Source organism: Chroicocephalus ridibundus, chromosome 5 (assembly GCF_963924245.1).
Source record: "Chroicocephalus ridibundus chromosome 5, bChrRid1.1, whole genome shotgun sequence".
NCBI classification, from domain to species: Eukaryota; Metazoa; Chordata; class Aves; order Charadriiformes; family Laridae; genus Chroicocephalus; species Chroicocephalus ridibundus.
This window is the reverse complement of record NC_086288.1, coordinates 45,407,938-45,429,592: the sequence shown is the minus strand read 5'-3', so window position 1 is coordinate 45,429,592 and position 21,655 is coordinate 45,407,938. Positions and strand designations below refer to the sequence as shown.

The window sequence follows — 21,655 nt, the reverse complement described above, 5'->3', positions numbered from 1 at the left end:
CATCGGAAAAGAGCTTGTCCCTGTCATGATCCACCCAAACAACCTCAGAGGAGCAGGAGATGCTGGCAGGCTGCAGGAGGTGGTGAATCAGGGAGGCTCCCTGGCTGCTGCCACCACTCCAGCCTCCACCCGCTTCACAGGGACACACAGGTCCCATCCCTGGGCTTGTCACCCTGTTTGTCTTAGGATGACAACAGATCTGCTGTGGCATTCATGGTCCAGCACCATCTGAACTCAAGACTGGGCTAGGAGGAGAGCTTTGCAGCTGGCTTGGTTCACATGCCATGAGAAAAGCTTCCCAAAGACAAGCTGCTCCTATAACACCCCCTTCCCCCCCTCCTTAACCCCCTCTGCTTCCTCCCCAAAATCAGAACAAAGACTTTGTGGTATGTCTGCAGGCTGGATCAGTGCAGAGGAGCATCATGTGCATCCTAACAGGAGCAGGAGATCCGTTGCCCAGGAGAAGGCAGCCTCTGCTCCGTCTGCTTTATGGATTTTGCCAGCAGGGGCTATGCTTGTGCGGCGCAGAAACAGCTTTGCAATGGGATGGAAGGAGGCGGTGGAGGTCCACCAGCCAGCCTGCAAGTCCTCCTACAACGGAGGATAGGTGATTATCCCAAAGCAAAAACATCCCAGAGAAGAATAAGAGGAGAAAGGAGACATCTTCCACCTTCCCAACAAGACAGACCCACCCTTCCTTATCACCTCATCTCTCTGCCATAAGGTCCAGGCATGCAGCCGTGCTGCATCTTAGCCACCTTCGCTCATCCAGTAGGAAAAACTGGATCTTCTCATACATAAAGTGGGATGTTATTAGCAGGTGTGCACAGAGCAGGGAGAAAGTGAACAGTGTGGTTTCCCCCGCAGTCAGGGTGGTGAATCAGAGCTCAGAGACGCGTCCCCGCTCCCCTAGATGAGCCAGTTTTGGGTGCCCCTGTCCCACAAGCCTCACACCACCAGCCTGCAAGGAGGACACGGCTCATCTGATCCTTCCCCTTCCACCACAGGGACCTTCTTCGCCATGTCCCCATGGAGGCAGCAGCATATCCCTGTCAAGGGGGACAGTACACCACAGGGAGCCGTTTGCTATAACCAGTGGCAGAACTTGGACACAGGGCTGTGTCTGGGAGCCCTGTGCCAGCACTGGGAGTCCCAATGGCCACCCCACCATGCTGGCCACCCTGCTTGGCAGGGAACTGATATCCAGAGGCGGAAGGTCCCTGGCTGTGGGGCTGGTTTGGGATTTTTTTCTGCTTTCCAGGGAACTTCTCCCTTTGGTGAAATGTCACAGCCTGGTTTCCCCTGCACTCCAAACTCCTTCGTGCCCCTGTTTGTCAGCTCCTCAGAGTGGACGTCAGCTCCTCTCAGATCCCAGCAGCTCATGACAAGCTGGAGGAGGAGGTGGCATTTAAGGAGCCATGAACCCAGCATGCCAGTCCTCAGCTCCCTCTGGTCCCTGATGGTCAGTCAGATGGAGCGGAAATCCTACTCTGCCGCATGCAAACCCCTGCCCCAGTGCAGCCCCCGATCCCTCAGTCCTTGTAGATGTCCCAGGAGCAGCCTGTGGGGACACCCTGCCCCATGCATCCTTGGACTACGGTGACAGTGAGCAGGGCCGTGCCATGGGGCTGCTCTGGATCCATGTAAAATCCTTGCTCATGCACCATCCAGCTGGCAGCATCCTCTGCCCAAACCCTGATGGCGAATTTGGGCTGGACGGTTTTTCCCTCTCCAGCCCCTCACGCGAAGCCCAGCGAGGCACTGGAATCAGTAGACATCCCTGCAGCTCCACACCAGCTCCACTGACCAACTCAAGAATAACAATTCATTAATAAGGGCCAAACTGTCTCTTCCCTGAACATGGGTCACAGAGAGGGCCATGCGATGCAGCACATCACCTGCCTTCATGCATTGCCACAGCCAGTCGTGATGAGTGGATTGAGAGCAGCCCTGCCGAGAAGGACTTGGGGGTACTGGTGGATGAAAAGCTGGACATGAGCTGACAATGTGTGCTCGCAGCCCAGAAAGCCAACCGTGTCCTGGGCTGCATCAAAAGAAGCAGGTTGAGAGCAGTGATTCTGCCTCTCTGCTCTGCGCTGGTGAGACCCCACCTGGACCACCGTGTCCAGCTTTGGGGCCCCTCAACATAAGAAGGACATGGACCTGTTGAACGAGTCCAGAGGAGGGCCACAAAAATGATCGGAGGGGTGAAGCACCTCTCCTTTGAGGACAGGCTGAGAGAGTTGGGGTTGTTCAGCCTGGACAAGGCTCCAGGGAGACCTTATAGCAGCCTTCCAGTACTTAAAGGGAGCCTACAGGAAAGATGGCGAGGGATTCTTCATTGGGGAGTGTAATGATAGGAAGAGAGGTAATGGTTTTAAATTGAAAAAATGTGGATTTAGATTAGATATTAGGAAGAAATTCTTTATTCTGAGGGTGGAGAGACACTGGAACAGGTTGCCCAGAGAAGTTGTGGATGCCCAATCCCTAAAGGTGTTCAAGACCAGGCTGGACGAGGCTTTGAGCAACCTGCTCTAGTGGGAGGTGTCCCTGCCCATGGCAGGGGGGTTGGAACTGGATGATCTTTAAGGTCCCTTCCAACCCAATCATTCTACGATTCTCTACGTGCCAAGGACAATGGCTGCATGCACAGCCAGCGCTGCTCCTCTCCACCAGCCGTGGCTCCGAGCTTTGCCCCAGGGTGCCGAAGGCTGGCCGGCGTGGGAGGAACAGTAGAACCTGATCTCTGAGAGCATTTGCTTCCCAAATTCATCCTGTCAGCTGCTGGCAGTAGGTCCCCGCAGGGCCCCGGCTCTTCAGTCTCTTCGTTGACACCAGGACTCCCAGCTAAAGGCAGCTCCAGCGTGTTCAGGCAAATCCCTCCCATGCAAAGTGGGGATTCCCACAGTGGGAATAAGGCTTCACTCAGTGAAAACACCCAGCAAACTGTCTCATCGCTCAGGCATCCCAAGGTCAGGGCCAGCGTTGTCTTCAAAGATGCTGCAAGTCTTCCCACGACAGCTCGTTAGGGCATCCCACACTGACGACGCTGCCTTCTGACGCTGGCTGGGGGGGACGAGGTCACAGCTGGGATTAGTTCACGCTCCCACAGCGCCTGGGGACCCTCGTGTCTCAGCCCTGGGCAGAGCCCGGAGCGAGGCGAGGCAGGAACGCGGCGTCGCTCCCTGCTGCAGGAGGAGTTTCCTACCACCACGTGCTGGCCAAGGCTACCCGATTTCACCGGGATGCGGCTGCTGCCACCCCACAGCCCGGTGCGTGGGGCTGAGAGATGGAAACACCACAGATGAACTGTATTTCACAGGTTTCTCATTACAGCCTGGCAGCTAATTACAGCTCTGCCTCCTCTCCCGGGCTTGCCCACCGCTGGATCTGGCTTTGCCGGGCTTCACCCGCCCGGCTGGGAAGGGAGAAGGAAGATAAGCCTTTCCTTGCACATTAATAACATCCTCCAGACGAGCCCGAGCGCCTCAGACCTTGCGAGGAGCCCTGATAAGGTTGAGGTGAGTCACCGATGTACCCGAGATCCGGCGCTCAGTACGTCGCTGCGTCTGGTGACGCGCGTGCGGCCAGGCAGCGCGCAGGCCGCCATCACGCCGGGAGTCACACGGCTCCTGCTGGGCTGGGACATGGAGGCCCTGCCTGTCCCTCTCCCCTCTCCCCTCTCCCCCTGCCCGCCCGGGTCGTCTTCAAAGGGTGAGGAAGGAAAACACATAGTCCTCGGGACGACGAGAGCTCATCCCAACGAGGTGATGCCGGCCGGCTGACATCCCTGCGCCGGGGGGTGACGCCATTTCTCTCCCAAGTGATGTCAAGTCCCTGGGGATGGGGACAGGGATGGGGACAGGGACAGGTCCTTCTCCCCTGGCGCAGCTGGCTGGGTGTAGATGCTGGCGATGACCAGAGCAGGCCAGCCCTTGCTCACACACCCCCTCCCCAGTGCCACCCCCTGTCCCCTCTGTGCCACCACGCTTGGCCCGGCTCGACGAAGGAGACTGAAGAGCTGGGGCCCTGCGGAGACCTACTGCCGCCCCACCCCCACTGCCACCACCCCCCACGTCACCTGCCTTGTCACCACCATCACCCTGACCCTGCTGCCATGTCCTGTCCCCATTTTCACCCACTGCCACCCCCATCCCTGTCCCCACTGACACCTGATGTCCCCAATGTCACCCCATGAGCATGTCCCATCACCTGCTGTCCCCACACCATCCCCTCGTCCCCAGTGCCACCTCCTGCCCCCACACATCTCCCCGTCCCCACAGTCACCTCCTGTCCCCACTACATCATCCCCTTGCCCTCAGTGCCACCCCATGTCCCCACTGTCACCGCAGCTCCCCACAGCCCCTCTCCCCAGGGCCATCTCACGTCCCCACTACACCTCCCCCGCCACCTCTCCAGCGGCCACAGTGTCACCCCCTGTCCCCGCAGCCCCCGTGCCCATGTCGCCCCCGTCCCGGCTCCCCCCAGCAATGACACCTCCACCCCCCCCCGGCCCCTCCACCCGCCGTGACGTCACGGCGCGGCCCCGCCCCCGGCGCAGGCGCAGTGCGGGGGGGGCCGCCGGGGGCGGAGCGCGGCGCCGGGCGGGGCGGGGCGGGGCGGGGCCGCCTCCATCCGGGTCCCTCCCCGCCGCCGGGCAGTGCGGGCGGCGCGCGCCTCGGCGGGACAGCGGCGGGTGAGTGCGGGGCGGCGGCGGCGGCGGGGCGGGAGCCCCCTGGGGGGCCGGAGGACCGGGCGCCCCCTCCCCGCACACCGCTCTGTGGGGCAGGGACCCCCCTCCGGCAGCCCTGTGGGGCAGGGCCTCTCCTTGTGCCTTGTTCTGTGGGGCAGGGCCCCTCCTTGTGCACCGCTCTGTGGGGCAGGGACCCTCCTTGTGCACCGCTGTGGGGCAGGGGCCTGTCCCTGTGCACCGCTCTCTGGGGCAGGGACACCCCCTCCTCAGCAGCCCTCGTGGGGGACGGGCTTCCCTCCCTCTCAGCTCCGTAGTCCCCTATGGGGCAAGGACCTCCATAGGGACACAGGGCCCTGCAGGGCAAGGCCTGTCCCTGCTGCTCCCCACACAAACCCGGGTAGGGCAAGCCCTATTCAGGGTGACCGGCATGTGCCTTCGGGGTGGCTGGCAGCGCTGTGGGGATGCCGTAAGGTCCCCACTTGTGGGGCAGAGTGGACAGCCCAGAGAAGGGGGCAGTGGAGGCTGGACCGTGGCCTGGGACCGCATCGCCCAGGACTGACAGAGGTGGGGGCTGGGGCAGTGCAAAGGAACAGGGGACATGTCCCCACCCCGTGCGGATCCCGCCTGGACCCCCCCTTTATGAGAGGGAGTTCCTGGGGGTCCCACCGCATGCTCGGCTCGGCATCCCTGGGTCACCCCATTCCCTGTAGCCGCTAGCTTGGAATCAGGCACGTTGCCTCACTTTCCTGGGGCCAAGACAGGATGCTACAGCTTTCTTCAGCTTAAAAAAAAACAAGCAAAACACCCAGAAATGGGAAAAGCTGCTTTTTTGGAGTTAAATGCGGTGGCTGTTCCTGCCGTACAGGCACGTACAGAGCCCTCCCAGCATCCGCCTCTTCGCCCGCTTTGGCAGGGGACGCGTGTGAGTCCCACAGGACTGAAAGCCGATGGGTAAAAATGCACCTCCTGTGGTTTTGGGGTTTTTTTGTTTAGTTTAGCCTGTCTTTGTTTTAGCCTGGGTTCGTGGAGGAGAGCATCTCCGTGGGTCCTGCTGCCCCATGCACCTACAAGCAGTGCTGGATCCTTCGGATGTGCCAGCGTGTGTGTCGGGGGTTATTTCCCCCCTCCCTTGTGCACCTTTGGCAGGAGGTTTGGATGACATCTTGCTCTGGCACGCTCCTCTCCTTTGATCTCGAGTTTCCTGCCATGTATAACGTGTTCGGCAACACGCGAACCCAGCTCCGCGGCTGCTGGGGAGGGCGATACGGGTGCCTCCTCTCCCCGGTTTTCCCCGGCTGACTCCTGCTGACAGCTCCTGGTTTTCCTTTGTCTCGGCTGCCACCAGGACGGGCTTTTGCAGCCAGAGGATGCTCTGAACAGAGCTAAGACAAGCACAAAAAACACCCCTGTTCCTTTGTTTCCAGACGCTTGTGGGCTCAGCTGATTTTATGCAGCGTTTCGTGCACCCAGGCAGATAAACCGACTGCTCACATCCGTTTTTTTTATTATTATTATTTTTCTGGGTTATTTTGTGTGATTTAGTTTGCAGGGAACATATTCCAGCTGCAGGCTGTGCTGGAGGAATGCGGCACCTTCCTAGAAACGGGGTGAATTAGCCAGAAGTGTAACTGGAGCATCTCATGGTTGAACTCTCGTGTCCTCCTCGCATCTCCTCTGGCGAGCAGGGCCATAAGCTCTCAGCGCCATACACTAAAATCCGGATTCACCATCCCTTCTCCTTGCTCATAGGATGAGAAGTTTGACCCCAGTTTGCATAACCCTCTGCCGACAGCAGCTTTGGGGCCAGTGAGCACAGAGGAAGGTGAACAAAACCCAGGTCCAGGCTCAGACCCAACTGCTTTGATGGCTGAAATAAGCCTTTTTTTATGCTTGACTTGCAAGAAAGCAAAATACAAGTTTTTGTATTATTACTATTTTTTAGGTTCCTGTTGTTGTTTCAGTTCCTATGGGTGTTCGGTTTGATAGCGAGACTGTAGCCTGAATTCATATTAACGCTTCTTTTTTATGACGGGTGTAAACAGAGCTACCTTGAGCGTGTCAAACAGCCCCTGAGTAAATCAGGTTATTTGCTCTATTACTTTATTCATACAGGTTAGATGCTCCAGCTGATGCATCTAGAGTGCTGTGCCATCTGGAGCAAAAATTAAATACAAATTTGGCCCTCAGCCTGGAAAAATAACAAGCTTTTGCCTCCAATAACTGGCGGCAGAAGAGTATAGCCCCTGACAGAAGAAATGCTTGGGGGCAACATGGAAGGAACCCAAAATGCACTAATTGAGGTATTTGAAACACACACAAAAAAAAAAAAAAAAAAAAAAAAAGAAATCCTTCCAGCCCTGCGTGCCAAAAGCAGTCAGGAGGGATGGTGTGATCCAGTTACAATGTCATGGGGCTGATGCCTGCAGGTTAAGGTCCTGGTCCTGAGTGGATGGTAGATCAGCTGGAGGTGAGTGTGCTGGTGCCCTCCTGGGTTTCCCAGTCTTGCTGTCAAAGGAAATCGCCTCCACAACCTTCCAAAGCTCCACTTGAGCACCTGCTCAGCTCAGGTTTGCTTACTTTATTCCAGCTCAGCCCAGTAAAAGTTTATGCCAAGGCTGAGCTGCTGGCTAGGACCTTCCTTCTCATCTGCAGCTGGGTTTGGACACTCTGGATCTGCTGGTTGGGTCACTGGTGTTATCATTTGGTCAAAGGCTGTCTCAGATTTGGGGAGAGAAGACGTGGAGGTGTGTTAGCTGCGGTGGGACCTCTTGCTTGTGCAGCCCAGGCTCTGGTCCACTCGCCTCCAAGCATGACTGGGGATACTTGTGATGGACCAGCTGTGAAGGACACCTAGGTCAACATGCTCTGCGTTTTAGTGGCATCTGTCTGACCTTCAAATAAGGAAGACTGTATGTGCCAAATGGGAAATAAGATGATGACTGCTGGTTGCTACTGCCGTTCTTGGCTGAAGGGTGGTCCTGATTATGTCCTGAAGGAGTGGCAGGTGATGGGGAGGAGGAGGTTGAGGATTATGCGTCGAGGAAGCAGCAGAGCTGCTCATGGGATGTCTCCAGACTGTGGGACTGAACCGAGCCTGGAGGTTTTACCCAGGAAGGACTAGTGTTTTCAGCTGGTCACCTGGACTAAATGATGTGTTGGATGATACAAGGACACCTGGCTTTGCTAGGAGGGCTTTCGTGCTTATGGACCACCTCTCCACATGTTCCCTCTTGTGTCATCCCTCCCAACAGTCTAGCTGTTGCCTCCACATTGGTTGTATGGCAGAAGACATGTTGTGAGTGATTATCTCGTAGACAGAAAACACCACCTGGATGTTGAAAAGGTGGGGAGAGGCACAGCTGTGAGCGTTCATCTCCTCCTGCTCCCACCACCGTGACCTGAAATGCTTCTGCCATGGGATGGCAGGGCTTGGCACAGCTGAGACAAGGTCCTGTCCCTGGGTCAGACTCCCACTGTCTCACCCAGATGCTCTGTAAACCCAGGCAATCATCCCTCAGGCCGGGGTAGGACATGCAGATGCTTCTGATGGTCTTCAGCCACCTTGGAACTGTTGGTGTCAACACCCAGAAGGTGTTTTTTTGGTTTTAAAGCTTCTTTGGGTGTCTCAGTCTCAGCTGTGGTTGGTGTCACAGAGCTGGGTTTCTGTTTATTTTTGTTTCCTGTGATCATTCATCATAAAGCTGAGTCTTGTTGACATAAGATAATGTCTGCCTTGCATGGACTTCCCTCTCCTGTCCCTTCATAACGACGTTGCCCTGAAGCTGCTCAGACTTTGCATCGGGAGCGGTCGCCCTGCCTGCATCCCTGCCTTGACTCATTGACTGCTTTAAAATGACATCAGCGATGATGTGATGTGGGGCTTATCTGCAAGACCCCAGTGGTGCCTCTTGCTTTATTGAGAAATGCAGGTCATCCCATCGAAAACATGCTTGAGGAGAGAATGCAAAACCCCTGTGATTTCATGATAGTGATGGGCAGAGGTAATTTGCTTCCTGACCTGAGGAACAGGAAAACCTCAGCATCTTCTCTGCAGGGCACAGTGGGTTGGAGCTGTACCCGGTTTCCCCCATCCCAGGATGCAGCAGTACCCGAGTGCTCGTTGGGGACTGAGCTGCATAGTTTCTGGATGCTTTTCCATTCCTGGAGGTATGACATGGGCCATCCGTGTTATTTTTCTACCTGTATGGCACATTTAATTTCCATAAGAAAAAAAAAAAAGAAACTTAAACAGTTCCAACCGTGTGCCAAGGGCTCCTGTGTCCTGTTAATGAGCTGATTACAGTGCCAGAGGGATGTCGACGGGAGGAAAGAGCAGCCGTCCAAAGCACCTCGAAAGAATGCCAGCAATAGCATCAGCAGTGAGGATGGAGCGGCTGTGAAGCCTCCAAGATAGGGATGAGCGGTGGCAGGGGAGGAGGAGACACGCTTGGGGAGGATGGACAACCCGGTGCCCGACCTCGCTGCTCTGAGAGAAGCAAAAAGCCTCAATGCCACTGCGTGGGTGGGCGGCAGGAGCCGGGTGCCAGAGCCCACGGACCAAATTAGTTGTGAGCAGCTGCCTTGGCGTAGCCAAAGGCTGCAAGGTCTCGGGTTGCTCCGACGCTGGAGCTAAAACTGGATCAGCCTTTGGAAAAAGCAGGGGAGATGGCGAGAAGCAGGAGGAGGAGCGAGGGCCGGGCTGCGGGAAGCCCAGGCAGGGAAGTCCTTTGACCAGTTGCTTTTTCTTCTCCAGCTCCAGGACTGTGAATGTGAGAAGCAAGCAGGAATAACTTCTCCTGGTTTATTTTTTTTATCCTGGTGGAGGGTTAATCTTGCCGCTAATGCAGCTTTTAACTTGCAAAGCGCCTTAGACGAAACCACGCCAGGAGTGTGTTTGCAAGAGAGAAACTGAAAGTGCTGAGCGGGGAGAGCAGCCGCCCTCCCAATTTCAGCCATCGGCCAGCTCGGGGCTGTTACAGCTCTTCCTGCCTGGAAATAGCAGGGGGTTTCCTGGCTTCTTGGCTGGGAGGAGTATTTAGGGGAAAATATAAGAGCTCTGGGGCCATGCAGATTTCCATCCTGGGAACCCACAGGCGTGGAAGCAGGAGGTTTCGGCTCTTCAGTCCGTCCATTTGAAGCCAGGAGGAGCAGCCTGGGAGGTAAGGTGATGGGTGAAGCCAAATTATGCATCAAAATTGGGTGGCAGGGAGCACAGTCTCCCCTCTGATGGCTTCCAACTAAAATAAATTCATCCAAGCGTTGTGCCTCTCCCCCCGACCGGGCTCTTCATGCTTGCAGCCTGCACAAAATTAAATTGCCGGCGTACCGTAAGGATCAAATTAAACTTGTCTTCATGCAGAGCTTTCTCGCGAGCAGGCAAATATTTCGCGGGGCTTTAAAGACTCTCATTTTTCTATTGTTCTGTATAAAAACCCGTCGCCAGGCTGGGCTTCCCCCAGAGCGATTTCCTGGTTCGTTGGTTATTAACGCAGCTGCGGGGTTGGTTTATTCTTTTCCTTTTTAGCTTCGAAGTGACGGATTAAGACCCAGCATCTCACTCTCTTGGCATCTGAAATAAAAGATGAGGCTTTTGGAGACTCTGTGAATGTGGTGGGCATCCAAAGCGGGACAGGATTGTGCAGTGTTGGGTGGTTTTGTGGCTGAGTAAATAGTGATAATCTCGCCTGAGAGCTGGCTGGAGCCCGTCCGCTGGCACTCGCGTAGGTTGGCTGGCTGTCAGCTGAGCCCTCCACCCCGCTCCCACTTTGCACGGAAAAAAACCCTCACGGTTGCACTGGGCGTTGCACTGAGCGTTGTTTGGGGGCGGCGCTTTAGGCTGCGGCTTTGCCTGGGGGATGCTGAGTTGTCATGTACTTCCATCCGCCCTCGGGGCTTCCCCCTTGCATCTCCCCCACCCGGCATCTCCTGCAGCGTCTCCCCACCAGCATCTCCTACAGCGTCTCACCCCCCACCTCACACCTCCTACAGCATCTCCCCCCTCCTCGCGTCTCCTGCAGCGTCTCCTCCCCCTCGCATCTGCGGTCGACACAGCAGGAGGAAGGGGTTGGGGGGTGACAGCGAAGGGCTGGGATGTGTTGCAGGCGGGTGAGAGGGATGGGGCTGGAGACAAGCCCAGTGTTGGGTGGTTTATTCCAGTCCGGAGGAACTTTGGATGCTAAAGCTGGGAACAGGCATACTGCAGAGAGTTAGGAGTTGGGCTTCATGGGGAAGCCAAGAGAATATTGTTCTGTGCCTAAGGAGAAAAAAACCCATGGTAGCCCATTAAAATGGGCTGGAGAAGAGGGGCTCTGCTGCTGTCCCATCAAACATCTCTGAAAGCAGTGGATTTAAGACAACTCCTGATGAGATCGAGTCCTGGTTTAAACTGAGGTTGAAACTATTAGACCTCTTTATGTTTCTTTTTTGAATGGAATTTAGAAGAGGAAAGAAGTAAGCACTAACAAAAGTTTGCTTTCTTTGTTAGAAAACTTTTGCTTTCTAAGAAGAGTGACTTTTCCTTGCTAAACGATCACTGGAATCCTTTTTGCCTGAAGCCTCCTTTAGGTTTTGATTTATTTCAATGGTTAACATTTCTCTTAAGAGACAGAACATAAAACTTAGGAGTGAACTGTGTTTGGTATCGAAAACCAGGTTGCACGTTGCCTGCTTCATCTTCTAAATCAAATAACATATTCTTGAATATTATAAATTATTCATCGCAAGTGTAGCAGCAGGTGCTGGACTGTTTACATGAGGATGTTGTGTTACATTTTTTCACCTTAATAGCACAGGTCCTTGTGGGAAAGCTGTGCAGACAAAGGTTGCTGCGAAGCTGGGCAAAACTTGTGTTCTGTGTGAATTACCCAATTTGCCACTTAGAAGTTTGCCCTCTTTTTTCTTACTGTTACAATAATGTTTTCCTTAGCCAGTGGAGAACAAGTCAGGGATTTGGGGATTTTTTTTTTTTATTTTTTTTTAGCTGGAGCATCATTCCTGTTAGAGTGGGACCCCAAAAATGGGTTGTGATGCCCCATTGGGATGCTTGGCTGGGATGGGATCCCACCTTTCAATTGCAGCCGGGTGAGACAGACAGGGTCTCCTCAGACACCGGCGTCGCTCCAGACAACCATCTGCAGCACTGGGATGGAAATTCCCTTTTTCCACCCCAAACTCAGCCCCAATGAGGATTTCTCGGCGAGGACTCACTGTGTGGCAGCCATCTCCATGGGCTGCTCTCGCTTTTGTTTACATCTGGTCAAAAACTTCTTAAATTTAGTGGCGAGGGAGTAATTCTAATCCTTTTCAATGAGATCAACGGATTAGTGTCTCAGATGCTTATAAAATTGCAAGGATTAGCTGAGCCTTTTTTTTTTTTTCCCTTCCCTCTTTCTGTGCCGCGTAACGTCATCACTGCGTTTTAAAAGAGGATCTCTGTGCTGTTACTAAGAACTGAACCAATTTATAGGAGCCTTTGCGAATCAAAGCATTTAAAAACAATATCTTTGTCCTCTCCCTCACTCACTCTGGCTTTTTGTGCAATATTAGGGTTTGTTTTTTTCTTTTTTTGCAGCATCCCTGGCACCAAACCACAGTAGCCGTTCAGCAGATACGTTGGGTTTGCGTGGCTTGGCTGCGTTTGCGGCACCCGTGCGGGTAAGTAGGGAGCTGACCCAAAAGCTTTCCTTGATAGAGACTTGCAAAATCACGTATTGAGTTGAGCAGATCCTGAAAGTGATGTTGTTTCACGAGGTTGCCCTTTATTGCAAAGGATTTGGTCTTTTGTTCCCAGAGGGGAACGGCGCTTCTGGATTGATGGGATACTCTTGTGCTGGCTGTCGGGAGCAATGGGAGTGGGATGAAACTCCATGCACCCCACATTCCTGCATCCTCTTAATTAAAACCTGTGCTTTCATTAGGATGTGATCACTAACCGGCTTGCAGGGAAAACTACACACGGAGCCAATGTGGAGGAGGATTTAGTTCAAACCTTGTTGCTCTGCCTCCTCTTGCAACATTGCCCCGCACCTTTCCCTGCAGGGTATTTTTTAAATGCCTTTTCTCCTGGGTCAATGGCTGTGTGGTCGCTTGACCTGCGTGAGTGAGGCAATCCCGAGCTGTTGAGTGGTAGGAGCTCCAAGCCAGGAATTTCTGGCCCCGACCCAATATACTTTTAGAGGCAAGCTTTTAAATATATACAAAGACAAGCTCATAATTTCCACTATACTAATGAGGCCATGGCGTTTTCATTGAGATGTGCCAATAGCCGCCGCGGTGGTATTTTAGCAGCCTTGTACTGTGAATCCAAATGTGATTTAACATGGCAGCCCCTGCGGAGCGGAGGAAAACTGGCTTCTCCTGCTGAATTTCAATGATGCTTCTTGGCGGTGCTACCCGAAAATCCCTGTCGTGGTGGGACCTTTCCTTGTGTTCCATCTCAACATGGGTTTTCCCCGCAAATGCTACCGTTTTGGTGAAGATGGGAAAGGATAGGAGTGGGTTGAAAGACGGATAATGATATTTGAGGAGGGGGAAAGTCTTGGTTTTAAAGACTGGTTTTAAAAGATTGTGCGGCTGCAATTTCATAACCAGACTTGCTGGTAGTATCTTTAACTCGTAGTAAAAACTGAACGCAAGGGCTCCCAGGCATCATGTGCTCTCTTGACCTTTAAAAAGACACTTGAGGCAGCCTAACTACTCGTTGCTAAGCCGACTCGTTAGTGCCACTCATATATTTTGCCTTCTAGTAGGTGATTCGGTGCCTGGGAATTTGTATAAATCTGACTTTCACACGTGTGAAAGTCACTTTGGTGTTTTTTAGCTTTGCTGCTCAAGGAGGTCCCAGTAGCCTTGAAACAGTCAGAAAATATTTAGAAGGTTGTGTTTAGTCAGTTGCATGAAAAATGCAAACTTTAAGATACTCTCTCAAAAGTTGTTTGGTTTTTTTAAACGAGTCCTGTATCAGCAGCACACACCTGTAACTTGGGGTTTTACTTATTTAGGGTTCAATTTATGAGAAACCCATGTAAAAAGTGATGTCCTTCGGCGAAGCGGGGGTCTGGGTAGGTAACGCTAAAAATTCATGCATGGCTATCCATCACCCCCTGGTTACAGACTCCGTATGCTGCAGGTAATCCTGAATTTTAAGGTCCTGTGACTTTCTCCATCCCACTAAGGTCAGGGAGGTTCTCCCCATGATGCCAGGGAGAACAGGAGAGAAGAACAGTATCCCATGGCATTGCCTTTGGTACTGAAACTCTCCACAGAGGAGGATATGTGTACGTTGGGTTAACGCATATTTATCTCCATCAAGCACCTTGCTTGGACATGCAAGTCTGGGAGTGGAAAAGTTCATTTTTCCATTACCAGCTAAATTTTGAGGTTTTTGTGATCCTTGCAGCTACCTTTGCTTGTGCCAGTCCTGTGGGAGTGAAGCAGTTTGGGTCCCGTATCCGAATGTCTCTGGGGAGGGTTTTTTTGCTGGACTCTAAAGCGTTGCAAAATCCCCCCGGACTCTGTTAGCAGAGCAGAAGGAACGATAAAAATAAATACTCCCCCCAAACCCAGTACTTTTGTTAAAAGCAGAGGAAGGGCGAGCCGACTGCGCAGCTCATTTTTCTGTAAGTATTAGGAAAAACAGCAAATGGCGGTGACGTGGCAGTAGCGTAAATTCCCAGCAGTCTGAGGTTTGGGTTTGTTTGGGTTTTCCTGAAGGCTTTTTAATGCTGTCAGCATCTCAAAATACAAACCTTGCAGAATCTGTGTGGGCTTTGGGGGACGGCTCCTCTCTAGGATTTGTTTCAGCGAGTTTTTTCCGGTATCCAGACACCAGCTTTTTTGCTCTTCTGCATCCAGCTACCTCTTCTCCTTAATTTTTACCACAAATATAAATGGTGCAATTAAAAGGGTCTGCGGAGAGCATTCCTGAGGACTGAAATCCAGGATCCAGGAGCAGACGGCAGCAGCATAAAGAGGAATTCTTCCCTTTCTGGCCTCATGCTGCTTTTCCACTGCGAGGCTTTACAGCCATCTGGATCCCCTTTCAGATTATGCCCCCCCTCAAAAAAATCCATAACCTAGCAACCTTATTTAGTGTAAATGAGAGCATTATGCCTTCCTGCATCCCAAATTGCCCTTGGCTCCTCTTACTGCCTTTGTAGGATGTCTGCTAGCAGCTGCAATTCCCATCGCCAGTGCAGGGTGCCTACCTCCAGGAGGATTTTGTAAGGATTATCGATCCCTGGATGTTGCACTGATTTTTTTTGATTATTTTTTTTCCCATTAGAGGAGCTTAGGAAACAGGGGAAAAAGGGTTTCAGGAGGTCATTTAGTCCATCTGCTTCTCAGTATAAAAGAGCAGAGAAGGCTGGTCGCTCTTCTGCTCCGCAGAAAGCAATTTGCATTTGTTCAGCCTGAAGATGACTTGATCAAAGCAAGATTTTCTTCCAGATGTGATATTTCGGGGGCCCCCATTGCTTCCCCCGGCTCTCGGTGTCATCACCCAGGAATTTGCAAGTTCCCCACAGTGTTTAGCATCACATTCTCTGGTCTGTCCTTTTAACGGCTTAGGCTGGGTTTAGGCTGAGCATTTCTCATGGGGTTTCCAATCCACTTTCTCCAAGGAACCCGTTAATTGGGGAAGACTCTGCAAATGAGGAAAAGCAACCACAAATGAAGGGCAAAAGATTATTTCCAAATTCAGCAATAGGGACAGGGGGGCTGCAATGTGCAGTATGAAGCTGCCTACCCTAAGGTGATGTCTGACTTCAGTCCCGGCTCTCAGTGCTTTGCTTGATCTAAAATACTCCTGTTTTTAGTAACATGTGTGTTACTAAATTTTTTAGCACCTGAGCTTCATGGTACAGGGTGATGCTGCTCCGTTGTGGGCCGTGGCGGCAGGCAGGGATGGAAGCAATGAAGGGGTGATGTGGTCCCAACACTGTGACCCTGTACAGGGTACGGTGGGACCGCTGCCTTCTGCTTTCACCACCATGAGTATAAATGGGGCTGGGGGCAGGAGAAGGCAGCAGTGGATCCGTTCCCACTACGCTTTCAGGAGGAAGAGTGAGCTCAGCGGGTCGTGACGTTGGATCTGGGCTGGGGCTGTGTGCCAGAAAAAGGGGAAAAAAAAATTAAAAATCCCTAGGGCCAAAGGGAGAAAATTCCTCAAGTGTTATTCCATTGCCGAGAAGCAAACTAAACTGTACTTGGACAGCTTGTGTGAGCTTTTCAAAGCGAGAAGCTGTCGACTCCGCTTCAGACCCTCCTGATAAGTGATTTCCATTTCTCATTTCTGTGATCTGATGGGAGCCCAAGCAGAGCTCTCCTGCAAACTCCCTTTCCGCCCTCCTGCAGACCAGATTAAAAAGCGCTATTGATTTTTTTTTTTTAATGTTTATTTTTGCCTTTTTTCCTGGAACTTGCAAAATCAGCCCTGAGCAAACCTCTGGTTTGCTTTCCCAACGATGCTGGGCAAAAGCACTTGACTTTAAACTCAGCGATGGGAGCTGCAGCTGACCTATTTTCTACACATTTTGCTGCCAATGGCAGCAAAAGCATTTTCACATTTAAAGGTGGTCTTCGGTATTAAGGTTGTGGGATCATTTATCTGTTAAACTGTCCAGAATCAAAAGCACTTGCTGAAAATCACAGTCTTACCAGTTGCGCTGCCGGGTATTTCTTTCGTTATTAAGGCTTTTCTATTTTTTTCCAATGGCCGATTGCTTCGTCACGTTGTCATGTTGCTCGATCCGTGTCCCCCCTGCCCAAAGGCAGTGGAGAGGGTTAAGGTTTTGTGCTTGGTGTTGGCCAGCTGGGGAACACAGCCAGGAAATTTCCTGATTCCAGTTCAAAAAAAGCATCGGATTTGCTCTCAGGGAGAAGGGATCAAAGGTTCAAAGCGGTTCTTGATTGGAGGTCAGTTTGGTTTCTTGGTTGTCCAGGCACACAACAAAAATCCACTTCTGTCCCCCAAACCTGCATGCAGCTGGAATGGGTAAAATAAGCAGGTTTTGTTCCGTTTGACACCCAAAACTTTCCTCTGTTCCCCAGCTGTGGTACAGCATCGCCCTGGGCGAGCTTTGCTGGGTCTTGGTACGACTCTGCCCCGTAGTGTAACAGATCGTGAGGGACCTTTCGGGATGCTGACGTCACCGGTCATGTGTGAAAACACCCCGGGCTCTCCGTTCACGGCATGCTCTGCTGCGCAGTTGTTAATCCTGCTAATCAATAACACTGACGAGGTGTGCGCCGTCGCTCCCGCTCCTCCTCTGCTCACTGCTGGCTTTTTGCAGTGAAGGAGGTAGGTCTGCTTGGGTGCTTGGAGCCACTGCTGGATGTGGCCAGGCTGTGGCCTGACACCATCCCCATAGTAGCATCGTAGCTTTAATAAAATCACAGCACGCCAAGATTATTTCCCCACCCGACTCTCAATCCTGTTGTCCCCTGGTTTTGGACAGCAAAGGGCATGGCTCTTGGCTGGAGCAGTGTTGAGATTTCCCCCAGCTCTATCCCAGGTGAACGTGATGCAGCCGCGTGGCACCTCAACGTCTCTCGGGCGACAGCAATGCTGGTTTTGGGGGCTGGCGCTACAGCTGCTTACGATTTTCCCACTGCTGCGCTGCGGATCCTCGCGCTGGACCAGCTCCAGAGCTGGAGCTGAAGGAAATTTCTTCCAGCTGCTTGAGGTCCAGGTCTCATTTTTCTTTTGGGGTTCACGAGGGTTTTGTTTTTTGCTTGCAAGTTAAAAGCAGGCGTCTCTCACTGCTGCTTCTTAAACACCTGGAAAAATCTTATTTTTTAAAAAAAATCCTATTAGGCATACCCGTTAAATAACCTTTACGTTGTGGATTTATTGCATGAGAGAACACCCCGCTTCGCAATACAACTTGGGGTATTTCAGAAAGGTCTTGTCAGCTGCTCACAGTTTAACTTTCAACTGAGTTAATAACCATTTTGGTTAAACCTGTATAAAACACGTTGCGGACTTGCGTAACGCCTTTGAAACTCAAGATGCAGTTCGCGCCCGCTTGAAATCTTTCCCATCGATAAAATATTTCAACTTGGAGTTTCGCCACGGCTTAGCTATTTCTTTTGCCTGAGATCCGTGGTTTCGGTTGGACAATGGGAACCTGAATGTGTCTGGATTTGTTGAGTTTTTAAAGCTCAATATTTCCTGGAGATGGGTTGGCTTCTCCAGCAGGGCAGTGGGATGCAGTGGGGGCTCAGACCACCAGCTCCTTCCAGCTCTCCCAGTTAATGGTTCAGGAGGTTCAGACCAGCCTGGGTTTGATTTGAATCCCTGTGGAGGAAGTTGTTTGTCTCGAAAACATAAGGTAAATCCCTCTGAAAATGGGGTTTTATTTACGACAGCAGAGGCGGAAACCACCCCTCCGCCCAGCACGTAGGCTATATTTAAGTGCAATGCATGGTGCTCACATGGCCCCTTTATGCGCTGGTGTTATAAATAAATTATAATAAAATAAATAAAAAAGAGAAAGTGGCTCCTTTTAGTAAGTAAAACCCAGAGAAGGAGGGCACAGTTCAAATCCACATGACATAGCAGCAGGAAAGATAAAATTTGCAGCTTTCAGCCTGTGAATGATGCTCATGGCGTCACCTGCAGTGGACCAGCAGCATCCCTGGTGACCGGGACTCTCCTGCCTCGCTCCCCGCCTCCCTGCCTCAGTTTCTCTGCCTGTAAGAAGATAATTGCCTCCTTTATTAATCCCTTTGAGATCTCCTGATGAAAGCTCTGGGTAAGAGGTTGGCCTGCTTATTAAGCACATTAAGTGCTTGCTATGATTATAATAGGGATTAATTTGGCTAGGTGGCTTATTTAGGTTTGCCTTTAACAGCCCAACTTGTAATCAAAGCACTGCGAAGCTGGCAAGTTAATGCTGACCTGTGACGCTTCACTTCCTGACTTCTCGATAGGCCGTGAACCGTAACTTGGCTTTTAATTAAAGCTCGCTTTTGTAGTCGTCGAAGAAGGGTGATGCACTCCGCCCCATGCGGCTAATTCATTGGAGAGTGTAACGAAGGAGGAGGTGCGGAGCTTGGGTTGTTCTGCTTTGTTTGGCTCTCTCTGCATCCCTGCATATGGCCCCATTGTGAGGACACCGTTGTTCCTTTTTACTTTTGCAAGCTGTTGCATGGTTAAATAAATAACCTCCAGTTCCTTCCATGCTGCAGCCTGGAAAGATCAGATTGTCTCTCCTTTGCTTTAGTCAAAGGTGATTTTGTTTGAAAAAAAAAAAATCTATATAGCTTGCAATATACTATGTTACATATGGTATATTGCAGTAAAATATATTGCAATATATATATTGCAAAGAAATATGCGTGCATATGTATATATATGTTAACTTTTTTTTTATGTGCACTGAAACGATCTTCCTCCAGCCAGCCCTTGAGACTCTCATTAGGACTTCCCTGGTTCAGGGCTTTTTCTTCTCACTCTTTCCATAGGTTTATCTTTCTTCATCAAACTTATTTCTTCTGTCCTGAGTGCTGCTGGCCGACAGGTATCCTTCCCGGCCCTTGATGTTTCCCCGTACTCTCTCTGCAATTTCGCGCTCTGTGAGGACATACAGACTTGATGGACCCAGTCGCAGTCAGAGACCTCGGCAGAAATGGGGCATCAGGCAGGCGCCTGCCCAAATTTCCCTCAGCTTCATCCCTGCCATCGTGGCAGTTCATTTTATAGATGAGGAGCGAGTCAGCATCTTCCTCCCCTCCCTGATAACCTTAAGCCGCAGAGGTGGTCGCATCCAGCCCTGGGGAAATCCTCCCCTCTGTAGGGTTTCTGTGGTACCAACCTCCTTTTCTCCAAGCAACTCGTGCCCTCCATCCCAAGGGGCTGCAGGGACCTGCCAGGGGGTGGTGGGTGCCCCAGGAGGGGCATCTGCCTGCGCTAAAATGCCTCAGCCAAGGAGAGAGCAACAGGGAGGCTTTTGTTAAGCACCAGAAAGTTTTCATTCTTCTTTATGGCTCCTTTTTTATTTCTTTTGGCTGCACTCTCACAAATCTGAAGCAGATTAAAATACAGTTCCTCCTCCCCCTGCACTCTCCTAAAAAAAACCCCAAACCCAAAGCTTGGCTGCTTAAAATCATCAGATTTCAGTGAAGTCTTTTAAAGTTAACAGTTTCCTGGATACTGTGCAGACTAACTTATTTTTCCCCCCTAACCTCTGTTTTTTGACATAACGTTTCTCAGCTGTTGCAGCAGGAGGGAGGGAGGACCAGGGTAGCTCCGATGTGGAGAAGGTTATTTCACACAGGGACTGGATGAATCTGGTGTGGAACTTGCTGGACTTGCACTGTAGGGGACCGAAGGGTTGTCCCCAGGAGGGTGAGCCCCCACGGTATGGCTGGCAGGTAGGTCATGGCTGCAACAGTGCCATCCTTTTGGGGCTAAATATTAGGGAAATGGTATCGTTGGAAGAAGAGAGTAGGATGCTGTGGGTGGGATGGAACTGACCATTTGTTTGCCGGGGGCTGTGGTGGTTTGTGGCTGGTTGTGGGAACTGGTGGAAGAGCTGCATGTCTCCAGCTGGACACAACTGTAAGGAGTTTTTCTGGCTCAATGAAATTTGCTGCCCTGAATGCAGCCTGGATCTTCCTTACCTGCTGTCTCTGCTTTTGTCTGCTGCGGCATCTCCTGGTGGGAGAGCTGAACCGAAGGCCCCAGCTCCGGTAAGAAGAGCGTCACAAGTTAAAGGAGTTGTAAAGGAAAGAAAAATAATAGCCCGGTACTGGTTGGTTTTGTTGCCTCTTCTCTAAGAGTCGTCTCTCCTTCCTTGCAAAAAATCACCCGAAGCTTTCACAGATAGAGGATGTTTGACTTTCTCTTGGGTGGTTGAGGAGCTGGAGCCAGCTAGCCTTGGCCAATGCTTTGGCCAACATCAGTGACTATCAATACAAGCCCGAGGGTGAGCGGGGACAACCAGAGCCTTATTCTTCAGCCGAAACATCCTTTTGTCACACGAGCGTGACCGAGGGGAGAGTCCCTGAACTGTCTAAAATCCCTTTGACCCAGCAAATGGCGCAGAGATGAAAACCAAACCCAACCCTACACAGCAACACTGAGCTGCGCATTAACTCTGCTGGAGCTGGGAACAAAGGTTTGGGGGCTGGTTTTGGCTTTTTTTAATTTATTTACAAAGCAAAACAGCTTGGCTGAGCGGAGCAAGCATTGGTGGAGGAGTGTGAGCTGCTGGGTGGTTGCTGTGCTATAAAATCACATCCCCACCAGTGCTCGCAGGGGGGTGTGCCGGCTCCCTGAGCTCTTGTAGCATTTCCACGTTGGCCGGGAAAGTTTCTGAACATGCGTGTTGGTCTCTGGAGGCTTTAATCAAATCCAGGCTTTACCAGAAATCGCCTCGAAACTTCCATCGAGCTGAGGAAACCAAAAGCAGACAGATTGAGGAGGCTCTCGGGCGGGCGTTTGGCACCAGCGGAGATGCTGCCTTTGGCGAGGGGCGCAAGAAGGGTGCGGGTGAGGGGCTAGTGCTGGTGAAGCAGCCGGGATGAGAGGTGAGTCTGCTCCCTGCATAGCAGCCGAGGACCGTGCAATGTATATACGAGCAATGCATATACGATGGAAGGATAGAGGAAAGCCCGGGGGAGTTGGCAAAAAAGGAGTCTCCAAGTCTCAAGGGGGAGAGGAGATGCAGGAGCGGGGATGCTGCTTGGAGGAGTGGGACATTCAGAGGATGCTTTGATTTTTGGAGCATGGGTCCCTGGCATATTTGGCTTCAGGTCATGTATTCTCACCCGGTGCAAAAACTGGGAGCCGTGCAATAAATGCGGCGTTGAAAACTCCCCGGTCCAGGGGAGGGTTTTGTTATCCCTCAGTAATTTTATTTGGGAAACGGTGTCCAGACTTCAGGTAATTTCCCTGCTTGTTGTGCAATTTAATTGCACGTCCAGCCCTCTCCCGTGGGCAGAAAAGAAAACAAGACA

At 51.8% G+C, this 21,655-nt stretch overlaps 1 protein-coding gene across 5 annotated transcripts in view; it reads left to right on the top strand.

Moving 5' to 3' along the window:
- Positions 1–4,588: 4,588 nt before the first annotated feature.
- RNF24 (ring finger protein 24) overlaps positions 4,589–21,655 on the top strand; it is a 32,298-nt gene continuing 15,231 nt past the window's right edge. The window contains exons 1-2 of one of the 5 annotated variants that reach the window (XM_063336424.1): positions 4,623–4,696; positions 12,264–12,346. The gene's annotated coding sequence lies outside the window, so the exon portion shown is untranslated. Of the gene's footprint in view, positions 4,697–7,055; positions 9,853–12,263; positions 12,347–19,965; positions 21,227–21,655 lie in introns of those variants that run through there. The other 4 variants (XM_063336419.1, XM_063336423.1, XM_063336420.1 and 1 more) reach the window with 4 other exon arrangements.